Consider the following 19,765-nt stretch of genomic DNA (forward strand, 5'->3'; position numbering starts at 1 on the left):
GACGCATGATGGGGCTGCAAAAACGACTACAGAGATATTTTAACCTTTTAAACGATGGGATTGATTTTAGTGAAGAAATCAAAGAAATAAAGCAAGAAATGTCAGTTTTATCCGAAATTCAAAGCAAAGGTGTCATTTTAAGGAGCAGGGAGAAGGAGATTGAGGAAGGTGAAAGGTGCACGAGGTATTTCTTTAAAAAAATTATTTCACGGGGTGGGGCAATCACAGCTTTGAAAAGTGGAGGGAGGGAGGTTTACACCACAAAAGAAATTTTAAAGGAAACTGAAGTATTTTATGAAAACCTATACAGCACCAAAGAAGTCCACAATGACACATTACAGGAGGTTTTAGAGTTTTTAGAAAAGAAAGTCGAAGGCGAAGGTACAATTTTATCTCAAGATTTCAACATTTTAGAAATTCACAAAGCACTCAAAAGTTTTAAACGAGGAAAGTCCCCCGGCACCGATGGACTTCCTCTGGAGTTTTATTTGACTTTTTGGGATATTTTAGCTTTCGACTTACTGACTGTTTTTAAAGAATTTGAGACTCTTGAAAGACTTCCTGACAGCTTTAGAATAGGGATAGTTTCACTCTTACATAAGAAAGGGGACAAGACTGACTTACGGAACTGGCGACCCATCACTCTTTTAAATGTCGACTGTAAACTTTTTAGCAAAATTTTAGCCACACGCATGTCGACAGTTTTAGAGGACGTAATCCACCCGGATCAAGCATGCGCTGTGCCAGGAAGGAAGATCACGGACAGCCTGGTGCTGATCAGAGACGCCATCTGTTATGCGAGAGACAGAAACCTTCGGCTAGTAGTCCTAAATTTAGACTTTGAAAAAGCATTCGACCGTATCTCGCACCAGTTCCTTTTTAAGGTACTGGGTAAAATGGGATTTCCAGGGCGGTTCATAGCCTGGGTGGGACTGCTGTACAACAGTCTGGTCAGCAGAATTGTAGTTAATGGGCATTTATCCAAAGCTGTTAATATCTACAGCGGCGTCCGTCAGGGGTGTCCCTTATCTCCCCTTCTGTATGTGGCTTGTATAGAGCCACTGGCACAAATCTTGAGAAGGGACAAATGGATTAAAGGACTAGGCATTCCAGGGACTAGTGGACTGACGGCAACCTGCGTTTTATACATGGACGACGTGACCCTTTTAGCAACGGACGTTTTATCGGTACGAAGAGCAATGGACTTGACTGACTGGTACGGTCGGGCCTCAGGCGCCAAGCTCAATAGGAGCAAGTCTGAGGCCCAGCTCTTCGGGCCGTGGGGGAACATTGACAAAGGTGGACTAGATTTGGTTTTTAAAGATAATAATTTGAAAATTCTAGGTGTTAAATTTGACAGGGAGGGTGGAGGACAGGGTAACTGGACTGACATGTTAGGGAAAGTTAGGCAAAGACTGGGCTTTTGGGGACTAAGAAACCTGACGATTGAAGGCAAGATTTTAATTTTTAAAGCTGTGATTTTACCACTGATTTTACTTGTCTGTTCTGTTTTTAGTCCCCCACAAAGCTTCCTGATCTACCTGGAGAGGGCAGTGTTTTATTTCCTGTGGGGGTCCAAGTGGGAGCGACTCAAAAGAGAAATAGTGAAGAAAAGGAAGGAGAATGGCGGAAAAGGGCTCCCAGACCCCCACCTGTTTTTAGGCAGCCGCTTCACTGCCCTCCACATTAAATACGCCCTGACCCCATCCAGAGAACACAAGACAGCAGCCATGACCCGATTCTGGATGGGGTCATACTTAAGATCTTTGAAAATTTTACCCGTTGATCTTAAATGTCCAGTGTCTTTTAATCTGTCAAAAGAACATCTTTTTATTAAGAATTTTTTAAAGAAATACCTTTTAGAAACGAATGATGCCACTGTTTTAACTAACCACAAGTCTCTTGTCTCTCTTGTGCAGGATCGAGAATCGGTGAGTCCAGTTCCAGGCCTCACACTAGGTGAGGCCAAAGACGTTTGGAGGAACGCAGCCCACCCAGCTCTCCAGAACAGGCTTAAGGACTTGTCGTGGATGGTGGCCCATGAGATCCTCCCGGTCAGGGCGGTTATGCACTCCAGAGGCATGGCCAAAAACCCCACCTGCCCACGGTCCGGATGTGGTTCCCCGGAGACCGTCTACCATCTGCTCTGGGAGTGCGGTGCTGCGCGGGACCTGTGGGCCAAGACCAGCCCCCTGGTTTTCCCGTGCCTGCCGGCGGGTCGGGCCCAGGTGGGATACAGGCTCGCCATCCTGGGGGTGGGTCAGGGCTTGAAGGAGCTAACATCACAGCAATTTACCTCGCTCTGGCTCACCCTCAACCATATCAAGGATGCCATCTGGGCCACCAGAAACCTGCTGGTGGGGAAACGCGTTACGGTGCCCCTCCACGCGTGCGAGCAATTAGTTAGATCTGCGCTGCAGGAGGCGCCGGACGTCGTTATTCGGATGGGGGGGCTGGGGTCACACCAAAGAGGTCCCGGCCACCCCCGACCCTGGCCGCCCGTAGATGCACCCTCACCACACTGGCTACGGGAACAGCGGGCCAGCGGGCCGGAGGAGAGGGGATCTCCGCTGGGCGCTGGAAGCGAGGAGTCCGGGGCCTGTTCTGGAGACCTGGAGTGAATGGACATTCTTGATAGGGACTCACCCTCGATCCTGTACAAGAGATGTTTTATGTCAAGTCAAGTCAAGTCACATTTATTTATATAGCGCTTTTCACAATACAGATTGTATCAAAGCAGCTTCACAGTGATAACATGTAAGTAGCACAACACAGATCAACAACATTGCTAAACACTAAATAACCCCAACTGAGCAAGCTCAAAGCAAGCCAAAAGCAAGGCGACAGTGGCAAGGAACCAAACTCCATCAGATTGGATGGAGAAAAAACCTTGGGAGAACCCAGGCTCAGTCGGGGGCCAGTTCTCCTCTGGCTTACATTCATATTGTTTAAATATAAATATTAAATATAAATATTGTTTATGAATCAAACGGCGCCATAACATATCGCAGGCGTTGAGTCGTCTCATCACAGGCGTTGAGTCGTCTCATCACAGGCGTTGGGGCATCCGAAATCCCCGTGAGAGGCTGGACACAAAACTGGACCTGACGAACGCCATTTTTCTCGGGACAAGCGTCCCGAGATAACAGCAGAAAGGCAGATGGGAAATAATTAGCATAGCTGATGTTCATAATAATTTCCGTTATAACTCACAAACTCTCCGTAACCCGAACTCTCCGCAACCCAACCATACGCGCCGACCCGTTTGTCTAAGAGGCTGTCGAGCCCCACTGGTGCGTTAAGCAGTTTCAGTGGCAAACGGTTCCGTATGGCATAACAGAGGAGTAGAAGGTAAGCATTATGTGAATGCTTGACTAAAGAGATGCGTCTTTAATCTAGTTTTAAACTGTGTCAGCGAGTCAGAGGCTCGGACCGTATCGGGAAGGCCATTCCAGAGTTTTGGAGCTAAATGCGGCATATGTGGCATAATTTATTGTTCCTTTCTTTTAAAACATACATGGACTTTTTACACAACACACAAACACAAGAAACTTTTAACAGTAAATAATGTGTCCCTTTTAATATGTGTAAAAATGTGATCTAAAAGAAAAAATGTACATGCAAATGGAAATAATGGAATGACACTGTGACAATAAAACTTTTCGAAAGAAAAAATCTGTTCTTATCAGTTTAATATCTGATACGTGCCCTACCCGGGCACCACATATTAAATTGATTTTTGGTCCTGGGAGATGGAATAGGGGCTTGCTCCGTCCACTCCACGCATCGACCCGGTATTGCAGTACTTCTGGGAACGGTGCACCCTCCTAAAGTGTTCAATGAAAGAAATGTAGTGGTCTTGTGTGGCAGAAGGTGATAATGGAGCTAGTGTGAGTGGGTGTTGTAGGTGATCATGTGCTATACTAGCCTGGGTAGAATTGTGGTGTAAAAACAAGACAAAAAGGAACCCCTGTTCCTCTGTCGGTTTAACATCTGATCCGTCCACTATTCGGGGACGGCGCATTATGTACATTTATGGCTCATGGAGCCGGATGCGGAGCGTGCAAAAAAAAAAAAAAAAAGCCCCTTTTTTGACTGGCAAACCGCTGGTGAGGATTGGGGAGAGGGACAGGGTGCTTCTGACTGAAGGCCTGGGAATTCATACTTACCTGGCAGGGGAGACACCATGATCAGGAAGGTGGTTCACCCAGGGCGAGGCTCGGCCATTGCACTCTGGGTTGTGCTGACCCCTGCGAATTCCCCAAATGTGGGAATCTCGACTGCATAATTTATGGTAGTGGGGGACTGCGTTCGCGCTCTCCCCTGGACAACACTGGTTAAAAGGGCAGATTGTTAAAGCTCCACTTGAGGTTCTTTTGTTTCGTTTTTTTTCTCCACTTCTTCAATATCCAGAGGCAGTCCAGAGAGTTGAACTGCGGCGGTTGCTCGAGAGATACGAAACAGTCTAGGACCGGTCTGTGTGAGGAGGGTTTTCTTTTTTCTCCTCAATTCTTCAAATAGTCTCCAATATTTGACGGACGACTTAGTTCACAGCAGTTGTCCTGGAGGCAAAGTTGTTCGGAATGAGGAGTTCTATCATGTGGTATGAAAACATTGTGCACGTGTGAAACGTCACGTGATACACAGCCACCCATGTTGTGTTTTTTTCTGTTTACAGCGCCACCAAGTGGCCAGTCGCCGCATTCCTCTTCACGTGACCACGGGCTGAGCCCGTACACAGGTGTACCGAGTTGGGTGCAATTGTCTCATTCCGTTGGAGAGTTATAGCCGTTCAAGTAAAGCCCGCCTCGCCCACCCCCAACGTTTTGGCGTACCGTCGCCAACGTGGATGGAAATTCCAACTGTTTCCCGATCCCTGTTGGCAGTCAGACTCCAGAGAATCTTTCTGCACCGGTTTGGGTCAGATCGGGCAAAAAACCTAGGACTAGTGTGCAAAAGTAGGTTTTTCAGAAAATCCAAAATACCCGAAAATCTCGCCAGCGCGACCACCCAATCCGAGGCATGCATCTTGTTCGGCTCGAGCCAAGGATTCCGGTGATGTAAGACACTTGGGTCTGCGACCGACGGTCGAGGAGTTACGAGCCATTTCGTACTTTTGATCGCTGCAGCGCCACCTTGGGGCCGATCGGGGCGAGCCTTGGTGAGGTTGTAGTACCGGGCCGGTCCTACCATCCCTCAGAGTTTCAAGTCTCTACCACGGACGCTTTGGTCTGCCCGCTCACTTTTAAGGCGGAATGTTGATGATCCAAAATCCCAGGTTGCACTCCAGAGTGTCTTTGCTGTGCACTCTGTTGTGATCCATTTTCGGTGTCAACCAATCTGAGCTGAGCTTGTTTGCCGGCGACCTTAGACCCTCTCGCCGCGGCCCAGGTGGGCGTGGCCTTTGCCGGCTCCCCCGCCTCGGCGTCGCTGCGTCATCGCTTCTCGGCCTTTTGGCTAAGATCAAGTGTAGTATCTGTTCTTATCAGTTTAATATCTGATACGTGCCCTACCCGGGCACCACATATTAAATTGATTTTTGGTCCTGGGAGATGGAATAGGGGCTTGCTCCGTCCACTCCACGCATCGACCCGGTATTGCAGTACTTCTGGGAACGGTGCACCCTCCTAAAGTGTTCAATGAAAGAAATGTAGTGGTCTTGTGTGGCAGACGGTGATAATGGAGCTAGTGTGAGTGGGTGTTGTAGGTGATCATGTGCTATACTAGCCTGGGTAGAATTGTGGTGTAAAAACAAGACAAAAAGGAACCCCTGTTCCTCTGTCGGTTTAACATCTGATCCGTCCACTATTCGGGGACGGCGCATTATGTACATTTATGGCTCATGGAGCCGGATGCGGAGCGTGCAAAAAAAAAAAAAAAAAGCCCCTTTTTTGACTGGCAAACCGCTGGTGAGGATTGGGGAGAGGGACAGGGTGCTTCTGACTGAAGGCCTGGGAATTCATACTTACCTGGCAGGGGAGACACCATGATCAGGAAGGTGGTTCACCCAGGGCGAGGCTCGGCCATTGCACTCTGGGTTGTGCTGACCCCTGCGAATTCCCCAAATGTGGGAATCTCGACTGCATAATTTATGGTAGTGGGGGACTGCGTTCGCGCTCTCCCCTGGACAACACTGGTTAAAAGGGCAGATTGTTAAAGCTCCACTTGAGGTTCTTTTGTTTTGTTTTTTTTCTCCACTTCTTCAATATCCAGAGGCAGTCCAGAGAGTTGAACTGCGGCGGTTGCTCGAGAGATACGAAACAGTCTAGGACCGGTCTGTGTGAGGAGGGTTTTCTTTTTTCTCCTCAATTCTTCAAATAGTCTCCAATATTTGACGGACGACTTAGTTCACAGCAGTTGTCCTGGAGGCAAAGTTGTTCGGAATGAGGAGTTCTATCATGTGGTATGAAAACATTGTGCACGTGTGAAACGTCACGTGATACACAGCCACCCATGTTGTGTTTTTTTCTGTTTACAGCGCCACCAAGTGGCCAGTCGCCGCATTCCTCTTCACGTGACCACGGGCTGAGCCCGTACACAGGTGTACCGAGTTGGGTGCAATTGTCTCATTCCGTTGGAGAGTTATAGCCGTTCAAGTAAAGCCCGCCTCGCCCACCCCCAACGTTTTGGCGTACCGTCGCCAACGTGGATGGAAATTCCAACTGTTTCCCGATCCCTGTTGGCAGTCAGACTCCAGAGAATCTTTCTGCACCGGTTTGGGTCAGATCGGGCAAAAAACCTAGGACTAGTGTGCAAAAGTAGGTTTTTCAGAAAATCCAAAATACCCGAAAATCTCGCCAGCGCGACCACCCAATCCGAGGCATGCATCTTGTTCGGCTCGAGCCAAGGATTCCGGTGATGTAAGACACTTGGGTCTGCGACCGACGGTCGAGGAGTTACGAGCCATTTCGTACTTTTGATCGCTGCAGCGCCACCTTGGGGCCGATCGGGGCGAGCCTTGGTGAGGTTGTAGTACCGGGCCGGTCCTACCATCCCTCAGAGTTTCAAGTCTCTACCACGGACGCTTTGGTCTGCCCGCTCACTTTTAAGGCGGAATGTTGATGATCCAAAATCCCAGGTTGCACTCCAGAGTGTCTTTGCTGTGCACTCTGTTGTGATCCATTTTCGGTGTCAACCAATCTGAGCTGAGCTTGTTTGCCGGCGACCTTAGACCCTCTCGCCGCGGCCCAGGTGGGCGTGGCCTTTGCCGGCTCCCCCGCCTCGGCGTCGCTGCGTCATCGCTTCTCGGCCTTTTGGCTAAGATCAAGTGTAGTATCTGTTCTTATCAGTTTAATATCTGATACGTGCCCTACCCGGGCACCACATATTAAATTGATTTTTGGTCCTGGGAGATGGAATAGGGGCTTGCTCCGTCCACTCCACGCATCGACCCGGTATTGCAGTACTTCTGGGAACGGTGCACCCTCCTAAAGTGTTCAATGAAAGAAATGTAGTGGTCTTGTGTGGCAGACGGTGATAATGGAGCTAGTGTGAGTGGGTGTTGTAGGTGATCATGTGCTATACTAGCCTGGGTAGAATTGTGGTGTAAAAACAAGACAAAAAGGAACCCCTGTTCCTCTGTCGGTTTAACATCTGATCCGTCCACTATTCGGGGACGGCGCATTATGTACATTTATGGCTCATGGAGCCGGATGCGGAGCGTGCAAAAAAAAAAAAAAAAAGCCCCTTTTTTGACTGGCAAACCGCTGGTGAGGATTGGGGAGAGGGACAGGGTGCTTCTGACTGAAGGCCTGGGAATTCATACTTACCTGGCAGGGGAGACACCATGATCAGGAAGGTGGTTCACCCAGGGCGAGGCTCGGCCATTGCACTCTGGGTTGTGCTGACCCCTGCGAATTCCCCAAATGTGGGAATCTCGACTGCATAATTTATGGTAGTGGGGGACTGCGTTCGCGCTCTCCCCTGGACAACACTGGTTAAAAGGGCAGATTGTTAAAGCTCCACTTGAGGTTCTTTTGTTTTGTTTTTTTTCTCCACTTCTTCAATATCCAGAGGCAGTCCAGAGAGTTGAACTGCGGCGGTTGCTCGAGAGATACGAAACAGTCTAGGACCGGTCTGTGTGAGGAGGGTTTTCTTTTTTCTCCTCAATTCTTCAAATAGTCTCCAATATTTGACGGACGACTTAGTTCACAGCAGTTGTCCTGGAGGCAAAGTTGTTCGGAATGAGGAGTTCTATCATGTGGTATGAAAACATTGTGCACGTGTGAAACGTCACGTGATACACAGCCACCCATGTTGTGTTTTTTTCTGTTTACAGCGCCACCAAGTGGCCAGTCGCCGCATTCCTCTTCACGTGACCACGGGCTGAGCCCGTACACAGGTGTACCGAGTTGGGTGCAATTGTCTCATTCCGTTGGAGAGTTATAGCCGTTCAAGTAAAGCCCGCCTCGCCCACCCCCAACGTTTTGGCGTACCGTCGCCAACGTGGATGGAAATTCCAACTGTTTCCCGATCCCTGTTGGCAGTCAGACTCCAGAGAATCTTTCTGCACCGGTTTGGGTCAGATCGGGCAAAAAACCTAGGACTAGTGTGCAAAAGTAGGTTTTTCAGAAAATCCAAAATACCCGAAAATCTCGCCAGCGCGACCACCCAATCCGAGGCATGCATCTTGTTCGGCTCGAGCCAAGGATTCCGGTGATGTAAGACACTTGGGTCTGCGACCGACGGTCGAGGAGTTACGAGCCATTTCGTACTTTTGATCGCTGCAGCGCCACCTTGGGGCCGATCGGGGCGAGCCTTGGTGAGGTTGTAGTACCGGGCCGGTCCTACCATCCCTCAGAGTTTCAAGTCTCTACCACGGACGCTTTGGTCTGCCCGCTCACTTTTAAGGCGGAATGTTGATGATCCAAAATCCCAGGTTGCACTCCAGAGTGTCTTTGCTGTGCACTCTGTTGTGATCCATTTTCGGTGTCAACCAATCTGAGCTGAGCTTGTTTGCCGGCGACCTTAGACCCTCTCGCCGCGGCCCAGGTGGGCGTGGCCTTTGCCGGCTCCCCCGCCTCGGCGTCGCTGCGTCATCGCTTCTCGGCCTTTTGGCTAAGATCAAGTGTAGTATCTGTTCTTATCAGTTTAATATCTGATACGTGCCCTACCCGGGCACCACATATTAAATTGATTTTTGGTCCTGGGAGATGGAATAGGGGCTTGCTCCGTCCACTCCACGCATCGACCCGGTATTGCAGTACTTCTGGGAACGGTGCACCCTCCTAAAGTGTTCAATGAAAGAAATGTAGTGGTCTTGTGTGGCAGACGGTGATAATGGAGCTAGTGTGAGTGGGTGTTGTAGGTGATCATGTGCTATACTAGCCTGGGTAGAATTGTGGTGTAAAAACAAGACAAAAAGGAACCCCTGTTCCTCTGTCGGTTTAACATCTGATCCGTCCACTATTCGGGGACGGCGCATTATGTACATTTATGGCTCATGGAGCCGGATGCGGAGCGTGCAAAAAAAAAAAAAAAAAGCCCCTTTTTTGACTGGCAAACCGCTGGTGAGGATTGGGGAGAGGGACAGGGTGCTTCTGACTGAAGGCCTGGGAATTCATACTTACCTGGCAGGGGAGACACCATGATCAGGAAGGTGGTTCACCCAGGGCGAGGCTCGGCCATTGCACTCTGGGTTGTGCTGACCCCTGCGAATTCCCCAAATGTGGGAATCTCGACTGCATAATTTATGGTAGTGGGGGACTGCGTTCGCGCTCTCCCCTGGACAACACTGGTTAAAAGGGCAGATTGTTAAAGCTCCACTTGAGGTTCTTTTGTTTTGTTTTTTTTCTCCACTTCTTCAATATCCAGAGGCAGTCCAGAGAGTTGAACTGCGGCGGTTGCTCGAGAGATACGAAACAGTCTAGGACCGGTCTGTGTGAGGAGGGTTTTCTTTTTTCTCCTCAATTCTTCAAATAGTCTCCAATATTTGACGGACGACTTAGTTCACAGCAGTTGTCCTGGAGGCAAAGTTGTTCGGAATGAGGAGTTCTATCATGTGGTATGAAAACATTGTGCACGTGTGAAACGTCACGTGATACACAGCCACCCATGTTGTGTTTTTTTCTGTTTACAGCGCCACCAAGTGGCCAGTCGCCGCATTCCTCTTCACGTGACCACGGGCTGAGCCCGTACACAGGTGTACCGAGTTGGGTGCAATTGTCTCATTCCGTTGGAGAGTTATAGCCGTTCAAGTAAAGCCCGCCTCGCCCACCCCCAACGTTTTGGCGTACCGTCGCCAACGTGGATGGAAATTCCAACTGTTTCCCGATCCCTGTTGGCAGTCAGACTCCAGAGAATCTTTCTGCACCGGTTTGGGTCAGATCGGGCAAAAAACCTAGGACTAGTGTGCAAAAGTAGGTTTTTCAGAAAATCCAAAATACCCGAAAATCTCGCCAGCGCGACCACCCAATCCGAGGCATGCATCTTGTTCGGCTCGAGCCAAGGATTCCGGTGATGTAAGACACTTGGGTCTGCGACCGACGGTCGAGGAGTTACGAGCCATTTCGTACTTTTGATCGCTGCAGCGCCACCTTGGGGCCGATCGGGGCGAGCCTTGGTGAGGTTGTAGTACCGGGCCGGTCCTACCATCCCTCAGAGTTTCAAGTCTCTACCACGGACGCTTTGGTCTGCCCGCTCACTTTTAAGGCGGAATGTTGATGATCCAAAATCCCAGGTTGCACTCCAGAGTGTCTTTGCTGTGCACTCTGTTGTGATCCATTTTCGGTGTCAACCAATCTGAGCTGAGCTTGTTTGCCGGCGACCTTAGACCCTCTCGCCGCGGCCCAGGTGGGCGTGGCCTTTGCCGGCTCCCCCGCCTCGGCGTCGCTGCGTCATCGCTTCTCGGCCTTTTGGCTAAGATCAAGTGTAGTATCTGTTCTTATCAGTTTAATATCTGATACGTGCCCTACCCGGGCACCACATATTAAATTGATTTTTGGTCCTGGGAGATGGAATAGGGGCTTGCTCCGTCCACTCCACGCATCGACCCGGTATTGCAGTACTTCTGGGAACGGTGCACCCTCCTAAAGTGTTCAATGAAAGAAATGTAGTGGTCTTGTGTGGCAGACGGTGATAATGGAGCTAGTGTGAGTGGGTGTTGTAGGTGATCATGTGCTATACTAGCCTGGGTAGAATTGTGGTGTAAAAACAAGACAAAAAGGAACCCCTGTTCCTCTGTCGGTTTAACATCTGATCCGTCCACTATTCGGGGACGGCGCATTATGTACATTTATGGCTCATGGAGCCGGATGCGGAGCGTGCAAAAAAAAAAAAAAAAAGCCCCTTTTTTGACTGGCAAACCGCTGGTGAGGATTGGGGAGAGGGACAGGGTGCTTCTGACTGAAGGCCTGGGAATTCATACTTACCTGGCAGGGGAGACACCATGATCAGGAAGGTGGTTCACCCAGGGCGAGGCTCGGCCATTGCACTCTGGGTTGTGCTGACCCCTGCGAATTCCCCAAATGTGGGAATCTCGACTGCATAATTTATGGTAGTGGGGGACTGCGTTCGCGCTCTCCCCTGGACAACACTGGTTAAAAGGGCAGATTGTTAAAGCTCCACTTGAGGTTCTTTTGTTTTGTTTTTTTTCTCCACTTCTTCAATATCCAGAGGCAGTCCAGAGAGTTGAACTGCGGCGGTTGCTCGAGAGATACGAAACAGTCTAGGACCGGTCTGTGTGAGGAGGGTTTTCTTTTTTCTCCTCAATTCTTCAAATAGTCTCCAATATTTGACGGACGACTTAGTTCACAGCAGTTGTCCTGGAGGCAAAGTTGTTCGGAATGAGGAGTTCTATCATGTGGTATGAAAACATTGTGCACGTGTGAAACGTCACGTGATACACAGCCACCCATGTTGTGTTTTTTTCTGTTTACAGCGCCACCAAGTGGCCAGTCGCCGCATTCCTCTTCACGTGACCACGGGCTGAGCCCGTACACAGGTGTACCGAGTTGGGTGCAATTGTCTCATTCCGTTGGAGAGTTATAGCCGTTCAAGTAAAGCCCGCCTCGCCCACCCCCAACGTTTTGGCGTACCGTCGCCAACGTGGATGGAAATTCCAACTGTTTCCCGATCCCTGTTGGCAGTCAGACTCCAGAGAATCTTTCTGCACCGGTTTGGGTCAGATCGGGCAAAAAACCTAGGACTAGTGTGCAAAAGTAGGTTTTTCAGAAAATCCAAAATACCCGAAAATCTCGCCAGCGCGACCACCCAATCCGAGGCATGCATCTTGTTCGGCTCGAGCCAAGGATTCCGGTGATGTAAGACACTTGGGTCTGCGACCGACGGTCGAGGAGTTACGAGCCATTTCGTACTTTTGATCGCTGCAGCGCCACCTTGGGGCCGATCGGGGCGAGCCTTGGTGAGGTTGTAGTACCGGGCCGGTCCTACCATCCCTCAGAGTTTCAAGTCTCTACCACGGACGCTTTGGTCTGCCCGCTCACTTTTAAGGCGGAATGTTGATGATCCAAAATCCCAGGTTGCACTCCAGAGTGTCTTTGCTGTGCACTCTGTTGTGATCCATTTTCGGTGTCAACCAATCTGAGCTGAGCTTGTTTGCCGGCGACCTTAGACCCTCTCGCCGCGGCCCAGGTGGGCGTGGCCTTTGCCGGCTCCCCCGCCTCGGCGTCGCTGCGTCATCGCTTCTCGGCCTTTTGGCTAAGATCAAGTGTAGTATCTGTTCTTATCAGTTTAATATCTGATACGTGCCCTACCCGGGCACCACATATTAAATTGATTTTTGGTCCTGGGAGATGGAATAGGGGCTTGCTCCGTCCACTCCACGCATCGACCCGGTATTGCAGTACTTCTGGGAACGGTGCACCCTCCTAAAGTGTTCAATGAAAGAAATGTAGTGGTCTTGTGTGGCAGACGGTGATAATGGAGCTAGTGTGAGTGGGTGTTGTAGGTGATCATGTGCTATACTAGCCTGGGTAGAATTGTGGTGTAAAAACAAGACAAAAAGGAACCCCTGTTCCTCTGTCGGTTTAACATCTGATCCGTCCACTATTCGGGGACGGCGCATTATGTACATTTATGGCTCATGGAGCCGGATGCGGAGCGTGCAAAAAAAAAAAAAAAAAGCCCCTTTTTTGACTGGCAAACCGCTGGTGAGGATTGGGGAGAGGGACAGGGTGCTTCTGACTGAAGGCCTGGGAATTCATACTTACCTGGCAGGGGAGACACCATGATCAGGAAGGTGGTTCACCCAGGGCGAGGCTCGGCCATTGCACTCTGGGTTGTGCTGACCCCTGCGAATTCCCCAAATGTGGGAATCTCGACTGCATAATTTATGGTAGTGGGGGACTGCGTTCGCGCTCTCCCCTGGACAACACTGGTTAAAAGGGCAGATTGTTAAAGCTCCACTTGAGGTTCTTTTGTTTTGTTTTTTTTCTCCACTTCTTCAATATCCAGAGGCAGTCCAGAGAGTTGAACTGCGGCGGTTGCTCGAGAGATACGAAACAGTCTAGGACCGGTCTGTGTGAGGAGGGTTTTCTTTTTTCTCCTCAATTCTTCAAATAGTCTCCAATATTTGACGGACGACTTAGTTCACAGCAGTTGTCCTGGAGGCAAAGTTGTTCGGAATGAGGAGTTCTATCATGTGGTATGAAAACATTGTGCACGTGTGAAACGTCACGTGATACACAGCCACCCATGTTGTGTTTTTTTCTGTTTACAGCGCCACCAAGTGGCCAGTCGCCGCATTCCTCTTCACGTGACCACGGGCTGAGCCCGTACACAGGTGTACCGAGTTGGGTGCAATTGTCTCATTCCGTTGGAGAGTTATAGCCGTTCAAGTAAAGCCCGCCTCGCCCACCCCCAACGTTTTGGCGTACCGTCGCCAACGTGGATGGAAATTCCAACTGTTTCCCGATCCCTGTTGGCAGTCAGACTCCAGAGAATCTTTCTGCACCGGTTTGGGTCAGATCGGGCAAAAAACCTAGGACTAGTGTGCAAAAGTAGGTTTTTCAGAAAATCCAAAATACCCGAAAATCTCGCCAGCGCGACCACCCAATCCGAGGCATGCATCTTGTTCGGCTCGAGCCAAGGATTCCGGTGATGTAAGACACTTGGGTCTGCGACCGACGGTCGAGGAGTTACGAGCCATTTCGTACTTTTGATCGCTGCAGCGCCACCTTGGGGCCGATCGGGGCGAGCCTTGGTGAGGTTGTAGTACCGGGCCGGTCCTACCATCCCTCAGAGTTTCAAGTCTCTACCACGGACGCTTTGGTCTGCCCGCTCACTTTTAAGGCGGAATGTTGATGATCCAAAATCCCAGGTTGCACTCCAGAGTGTCTTTGCTGTGCACTCTGTTGTGATCCATTTTCGGTGTCAACCAATCTGAGCTGAGCTTGTTTGCCGGCGACCTTAGACCCTCTCGCCGCGGCCCAGGTGGGCGTGGCCTTTGCCGGCTCCCCCGCCTCGGCGTCGCTGCGTCATCGCTTCTCGGCCTTTTGGCTAAGATCAAGTGTAGTATCTGTTCTTATCAGTTTAATATCTGATACGTGCCCTACCCGGGCACCACATATTAAATTGATTTTTGGTCCTGGGAGATGGAATAGGGGCTTGCTCCGTCCACTCCACGCATCGACCCGGTATTGCAGTACTTCTGGGAACGGTGCACCCTCCTAAAGTGTTCAATGAAAGAAATGTAGTGGTCTTGTGTGGCAGACGGTGATAATGGAGCTAGTGTGAGTGGGTGTTGTAGGTGATCATGTGCTATACTAGCCTGGGTAGAATTGTGGTGTAAAAACAAGACAAAAAGGAACCCCTGTTCCTCTGTCGGTTTAACATCTGATCCGTCCACTATTCGGGGACGGCGCATTATGTACATTTATGGCTCATGGAGCCGGATGCGGAGCGTGCAAAAAAAAAAAAAAAAAGCCCCTTTTTTGACTGGCAAACCGCTGGTGAGGATTGGGGAGAGGGACAGGGTGCTTCTGACTGAAGGCCTGGGAATTCATACTTACCTGGCAGGGGAGACACCATGATCAGGAAGGTGGTTCACCCAGGGCGAGGCTCGGCCATTGCACTCTGGGTTGTGCTGACCCCTGCGAATTCCCCAAATGTGGGAATCTCGACTGCATAATTTATGGTAGTGGGGGACTGCGTTCGCGCTCTCCCCTGGACAACACTGGTTAAAAGGGCAGATTGTTAAAGCTCCACTTGAGGTTCTTTTGTTTTGTTTTTTTTCTCCACTTCTTCAATATCCAGAGGCAGTCCAGAGAGTTGAACTGCGGCGGTTGCTCGAGAGATACGAAACAGTCTAGGACCGGTCTGTGTGAGGAGGGTTTTCTTTTTTCTCCTCAATTCTTCAAATAGTCTCCAATATTTGACGGACGACTTAGTTCACAGCAGTTGTCCTGGAGGCAAAGTTGTTCGGAATGAGGAGTTCTATCATGTGGTATGAAAACATTGTGCACGTGTGAAACGTCACGTGATACACAGCCACCCATGTTGTGTTTTTTTCTGTTTACAGCGCCACCAAGTGGCCAGTCGCCGCATTCCTCTTCACGTGACCACGGGCTGAGCCCGTACACAGGTGTACCGAGTTGGGTGCAATTGTCTCATTCCGTTGGAGAGTTATAGCCGTTCAAGTAAAGCCCGCCTCGCCCACCCCCAACGTTTTGGCGTACCGTCGCCAACGTGGATGGAAATTCCAACTGTTTCCCGATCCCTGTTGGCAGTCAGACTCCAGAGAATCTTTCTGCACCGGTTTGGGTCAGATCGGGCAAAAAACCTAGGACTAGTGTGCAAAAGTAGGTTTTTCAGAAAATCCAAAATACCCGAAAATCTCGCCAGCGCGACCACCCAATCCGAGGCATGCATCTTGTTCGGCTCGAGCCAAGGATTCCGGTGATGTAAGACACTTGGGTCTGCGACCGACGGTCGAGGAGTTACGAGCCATTTCGTACTTTTGATCGCTGCAGCGCCACCTTGGGGCCGATCGGGGCGAGCCTTGGTGAGGTTGTAGTACCGGGCCGGTCCTACCATCCCTCAGAGTTTCAAGTCTCTACCACGGACGCTTTGGTCTGCCCGCTCACTTTTAAGGCGGAATGTTGATGATCCAAAATCCCAGGTTGCACTCCAGAGTGTCTTTGCTGTGCACTCTGTTGTGATCCATTTTCGGTGTCAACCAATCTGAGCTGAGCTTGTTTGCCGGCGACCTTAGACCCTCTCGCCGCGGCCCAGGTGGGCGTGGCCTTTGCCGGCTCCCCCGCCTCGGCGTCGCTGCGTCATCGCTTCTCGGCCTTTTGGCTAAGATCAAGTGTAGTATCTGTTCTTATCAGTTTAATATCTGATACGTGCCCTACCCGGGCACCACATATTAAATTGATTTTTGGTCCTGGGAGATGGAATAGGGGCTTGCTCCGTCCACTCCACGCATCGACCCGGTATTGCAGTACTTCTGGGAACGGTGCACCCTCCTAAAGTGTTCAATGAAAGAAATGTAGTGGTCTTGTGTGGCAGAAGGTGATAATGGAGCTAGTGTGAGTGGGTGTTGTAGGTGATCATGTGCTATACTAGCCTGGGTAGAATTGTGGTGTAAAAACAAGACAAAAAGGAACCCCTGTTCCTCTGTCGGTTTAACATCTGATCCGTCCACTATTCGGGGACGGCGCATTATGTACATTTATGGCTCATGGAGCCGGATGCGGAGCGTGCAAAAAAAAAAAAAAAAGCCCCTTTTTTGACTGGCAAACCGCTGGTGAGGATTGGGGAGAGGGACAGGGTGCTTCTGACTGAAGGCCTGGGAATTCATACTTACCTGGCAGGGGAGACACCATGATCAGGAAGGTGGTTCACCCAGGGCGAGGCTCGGCCATTGCACTCTGGGTTGTGCTGACCCCTGCGAATTCCCCAAATGTGGGAATCTCGACTGCATAATTTATGGTAGTGGGGGACTGCGTTCGCGCTCTCCCCTGGACAACACTGGTTAAAAGGGCAGATTGTTAAAGCTCCACTTGAGGTTCTTTTGTTTTGTTTTTTTTCTCCACTTCTTCAATATCCAGAGGCAGTCCAGAGAGTTGAACTGCGGCGGTTGCTCGAGAGATACGAAACAGTCTAGGACCGGTCTGTGTGAGGAGGGTTTTCTTTTTTCTCCTCAATTCTTCAAATAGTCTCCAATATTTGACGGACGACTTAGTTCACAGCAGTTGTCCTGGAGGCAAAGTTGTTCGGAATGAGGAGTTCTATCATGTGGTATGAAAACATTGTGCACGTGTGAAACGTCACGTGATACACAGCCACCCATGTTGTGTTTTTTTCTGTTTACAGCGCCACCAAGTGGCCAGTCGCCGCATTCCTCTTCACGTGACCACGGGCTGAGCCCGTACACAGGTGTACCGAGTTGGGTGCAATTGTCTCATTCCGTTGGAGAGTTATAGCCGTTCAAGTAAAGCCCGCCTCGCCCACCCCCAACGTTTTGGCGTACCGTCGCCAACGTGGATGGAAATTCCAACTGTTTCCCGATCCCTGTTGGCAGTCAGACTCCAGAGAATCTTTCTGCACCGGTTTGGGTCAGATCGGGCAAAAAACCTAGGACTAGTGTGCAAAAGTAGGTTTTTCAGAAAATCCAAAATACCCGAAAATCTCGCCAGCGCGACCACCCAATCCGAGGCATGCATCTTGTTCGGCTCGAGCCAAGGATTCCGGTGATGTAAGACACTTGGGTCTGCGACCGACGGTCGAGGAGTTACGAGCCATTTCGTACTTTTGATCGCTGCAGCGCCACCTTGGGGCCGATCGGGGCGAGCCTTGGTGAGGTTGTAGTACCGGGCCGGTCCTACCATCCCTCAGAGTTTCAAGTCTCTACCACGGACGCTTTGGTCTGCCCGCTCACTTTTAAGGCGGAATGTTGATGATCCAAAATCCCAGGTTGCACTCCAGAGTGTCTTTGCTGTGCACTCTGTTGTGATCCATTTTCGGTGTCAACCAATCTGAGCTGAGCTTGTTTGCCGGCGACCTTAGACCCTCTCGCCGCGGCCCAGGTGGGCGTGGCCTTTGCCGGCTCCCCCGCCTCGGCGTCGCTGCGTCATCGCTTCTCGGCCTTTTGGCTAAGATCAAGTGTAGTATCTGTTCTTATCAGATTTTACCATTTTAGAAACTCAAAAAGCACTGAAAGGTTTTAAGAGGGGTAAATCCCCAGGGGCAGATGGACTCCCCCTGGAGTTTTATCTTACCTTTTGGGACATTTTAGCTCACGAATTACTGACTGTTTTTAAGGACTTTGAGACCCTTGACAGACTTCCGGACAGTTTTAGAATAGGGATAGTTTCTTTACTTTACAAAAAAGGTGACCGGACTGACTTGAAAAATTGGAGACCTATCACTCTTTTAAATTTTGATTGCAAACTTTTTAGTAAAATTTTAGCTACACGTATGTCGACCGTTTTAGAGGACGTAATCCACCCGGATCAAGCTTGCGCTGTGCCCAGAAGAAAGATAACAGACAGCCTAGTTCTGATTAGAGATGCCATCTGTTATGCGAGAGACAGAAACATCCGGCTTGTAGCCCTAAATTTAGATTTTGAAAAAGCCTTTGATCGGGTCTCGCACCAGTACCTCTTTCAGGTACTGCAAAAAATGGGCTTTCCAGAGAGGTTTATAGCTTGGGTGGGGCTGCTGTATGAGGGCTTAAGCAGCAAATTTCTTGTAAATGGGCATCTTTCCAAAGCTGTAAATATCCACAGCGGTGTCCGTCAGGGGTGTCCTTTATCTCCCCTTCTGTATGTGGCTTGTATTGAGCCACTGGCACAGATCTTGAGAAGGGATAAATGGATTAAAGGACTAGACATCCCAGGAACTGGTGGACTGACGGCGACCTGTGTTTTATATATGGATGACGTGACTCTTTTAGCGACTGACCTTTTATCAGTACGAAGAGCAATGGACTTGACTGACTGGTACGGTCGGGCCTCGGGCGCCAAGCTTAACAGGAGTAAGTCCGAGGCCCTGCTCTTCGGGCCGTGGGGCGACATGGACACAGGAGGACTAGATTTGGATTTTAAAGAAAATGATTTGAAAATTTTAGGTGTGAAATTTGACAGGGAGGGTGGAGGACAGGGTAACTGGACTGACATGTTAGGGAAAGTTAGGCAAAGACTGGGCTTTTGGGGACTAAGACAACTGACGCTAGAAGGCAAGATTTTAATTTTTAAAGCTGTGATTTTACCACTGATTTTACTTGTCTGTTCTGTTTTTAGTCCCCCAAGACGATTCCTAGCCAAGTTGGAGAGGGCGGTATTTTACTTCCTGTGGGGGTCCAAGTGGGAAAGACTCAAGAGGGAGGTCGTCAAAAAGAAAAAAGAGAATGGCGGGAAAGGCCTCCCAGACCCCCACCTGTTTTTAGGCAGCCGCTTTGCCGCCCTCCACATCCAGTATGCACTGACCCCATCCAGAGAACACAAGACAGCAGCCATGACCCGATTCTGGATGGGGTCATACCTAAGAAGCTTGAAAATTTTACCCATTGATCTTAAAAGTCCAGTGTCTTTTAATTTGTCAAAAGAACACCTTTTTATTAAGACATTTTTAAAGAAATACCTTTTAGAAACAAATGATGCCACTATTTTAACTAACCACAAGTCTCTTGTCTCTCTTGTGCAGGATCGAGAATCGGTGAGTCCAGTTCCAGGCCTCACACTAGGTGAGGCCAAAGACGTTTGGAGGAACGCAGCCCACCCAGCTCTCCAGAACAGGCTCAAGGACTTGTCGTGGATGGTGGCTCATGAGATCCTCCCGGTCAGGGCGGTCATGCACTCCA

General features: G+C 49.9%; 15 non-coding genes and 2 pseudogenes across 15 annotated transcripts; all 17 read left to right on the plus strand.

Annotated features, from left to right (window-relative positions):
* Positions 1-3,654: 3,654 nt before the first annotated feature.
* LOC148996361 (U2 spliceosomal RNA) lies at positions 3,655-3,828 on the plus strand (annotated as a pseudogene).
* A 333-nt stretch (positions 3,829-4,161) lies between these two features.
* On the plus strand, positions 4,162-4,326 carry LOC148996362 (U1 spliceosomal RNA). Its single transcript, XR_016150271.1, has one exon. It is a non-coding gene; the product is annotated as a U1 spliceosomal RNA (small nuclear RNA).
* A 1,111-nt stretch (positions 4,327-5,437) lies between these two features.
* LOC148996363 (U2 spliceosomal RNA) lies at positions 5,438-5,628 on the plus strand. The gene has a single exon (XR_016148412.1). It is a non-coding gene; the product is annotated as a U2 spliceosomal RNA (small nuclear RNA).
* A 333-nt stretch (positions 5,629-5,961) lies between these two features.
* On the plus strand, positions 5,962-6,126 carry LOC148996364 (U1 spliceosomal RNA). The gene has a single exon (XR_016150272.1). It is a non-coding gene; the product is annotated as a U1 spliceosomal RNA (small nuclear RNA).
* Positions 6,127-7,237: 1,111 nt separating this feature from the next.
* LOC148996365 (U2 spliceosomal RNA) lies at positions 7,238-7,428 on the plus strand. The gene has a single exon (XR_016148413.1). It is a non-coding gene; the product is annotated as a U2 spliceosomal RNA (small nuclear RNA).
* A 333-nt stretch (positions 7,429-7,761) lies between these two features.
* On the plus strand, positions 7,762-7,926 carry LOC148996366 (U1 spliceosomal RNA). Its single transcript, XR_016150273.1, has one exon. It is a non-coding gene; the product is annotated as a U1 spliceosomal RNA (small nuclear RNA).
* Positions 7,927-9,037: 1,111 nt separating this feature from the next.
* LOC148996367 (U2 spliceosomal RNA) lies at positions 9,038-9,228 on the plus strand. The gene has a single exon (XR_016148414.1). It is a non-coding gene; the product is annotated as a U2 spliceosomal RNA (small nuclear RNA).
* A 333-nt stretch (positions 9,229-9,561) lies between these two features.
* On the plus strand, positions 9,562-9,726 carry LOC148996368 (U1 spliceosomal RNA). The gene has a single exon (XR_016150274.1). It is a non-coding gene; the product is annotated as a U1 spliceosomal RNA (small nuclear RNA).
* A 1,111-nt stretch (positions 9,727-10,837) lies between these two features.
* Positions 10,838-11,028, plus strand: LOC148996369 (U2 spliceosomal RNA). Its single transcript, XR_016148415.1, has one exon. It is a non-coding gene; the product is annotated as a U2 spliceosomal RNA (small nuclear RNA).
* Positions 11,029-11,361: 333 nt separating this feature from the next.
* LOC148996370 (U1 spliceosomal RNA) lies at positions 11,362-11,526 on the plus strand. Its single transcript, XR_016150275.1, has one exon. It is a non-coding gene; the product is annotated as a U1 spliceosomal RNA (small nuclear RNA).
* Positions 11,527-12,637: 1,111 nt separating this feature from the next.
* LOC148996371 (U2 spliceosomal RNA) lies at positions 12,638-12,828 on the plus strand. The gene has a single exon (XR_016148417.1). It is a non-coding gene; the product is annotated as a U2 spliceosomal RNA (small nuclear RNA).
* A 333-nt stretch (positions 12,829-13,161) lies between these two features.
* On the plus strand, positions 13,162-13,326 carry LOC148996372 (U1 spliceosomal RNA). Its single transcript, XR_016150276.1, has one exon. It is a non-coding gene; the product is annotated as a U1 spliceosomal RNA (small nuclear RNA).
* A 1,111-nt stretch (positions 13,327-14,437) lies between these two features.
* LOC148996373 (U2 spliceosomal RNA) lies at positions 14,438-14,628 on the plus strand. Its single transcript, XR_016148419.1, has one exon. It is a non-coding gene; the product is annotated as a U2 spliceosomal RNA (small nuclear RNA).
* A 333-nt stretch (positions 14,629-14,961) lies between these two features.
* Positions 14,962-15,126, plus strand: LOC148996374 (U1 spliceosomal RNA). The gene has a single exon (XR_016150278.1). It is a non-coding gene; the product is annotated as a U1 spliceosomal RNA (small nuclear RNA).
* A 1,111-nt stretch (positions 15,127-16,237) lies between these two features.
* LOC148996375 (U2 spliceosomal RNA) lies at positions 16,238-16,428 on the plus strand. Its single transcript, XR_016148421.1, has one exon. It is a non-coding gene; the product is annotated as a U2 spliceosomal RNA (small nuclear RNA).
* A 332-nt stretch (positions 16,429-16,760) lies between these two features.
* Positions 16,761-16,925, plus strand: LOC148996376 (U1 spliceosomal RNA). The gene has a single exon (XR_016150279.1). It is a non-coding gene; the product is annotated as a U1 spliceosomal RNA (small nuclear RNA).
* A 1,111-nt stretch (positions 16,926-18,036) lies between these two features.
* On the plus strand, positions 18,037-18,197 carry LOC148996377 (U2 spliceosomal RNA; annotated as a pseudogene).
* Positions 18,198-19,765: the final 1,568 nt, after the last annotated feature.

Source organism: Pimephales promelas, chromosome 2 (genome assembly GCF_988280905.1).
Source record: "Pimephales promelas chromosome 2, fPimPro1.hap1.1, whole genome shotgun sequence".
Taxonomy (NCBI): Eukaryota; Metazoa; Chordata; class Actinopteri; order Cypriniformes; family Leuciscidae; genus Pimephales; species Pimephales promelas.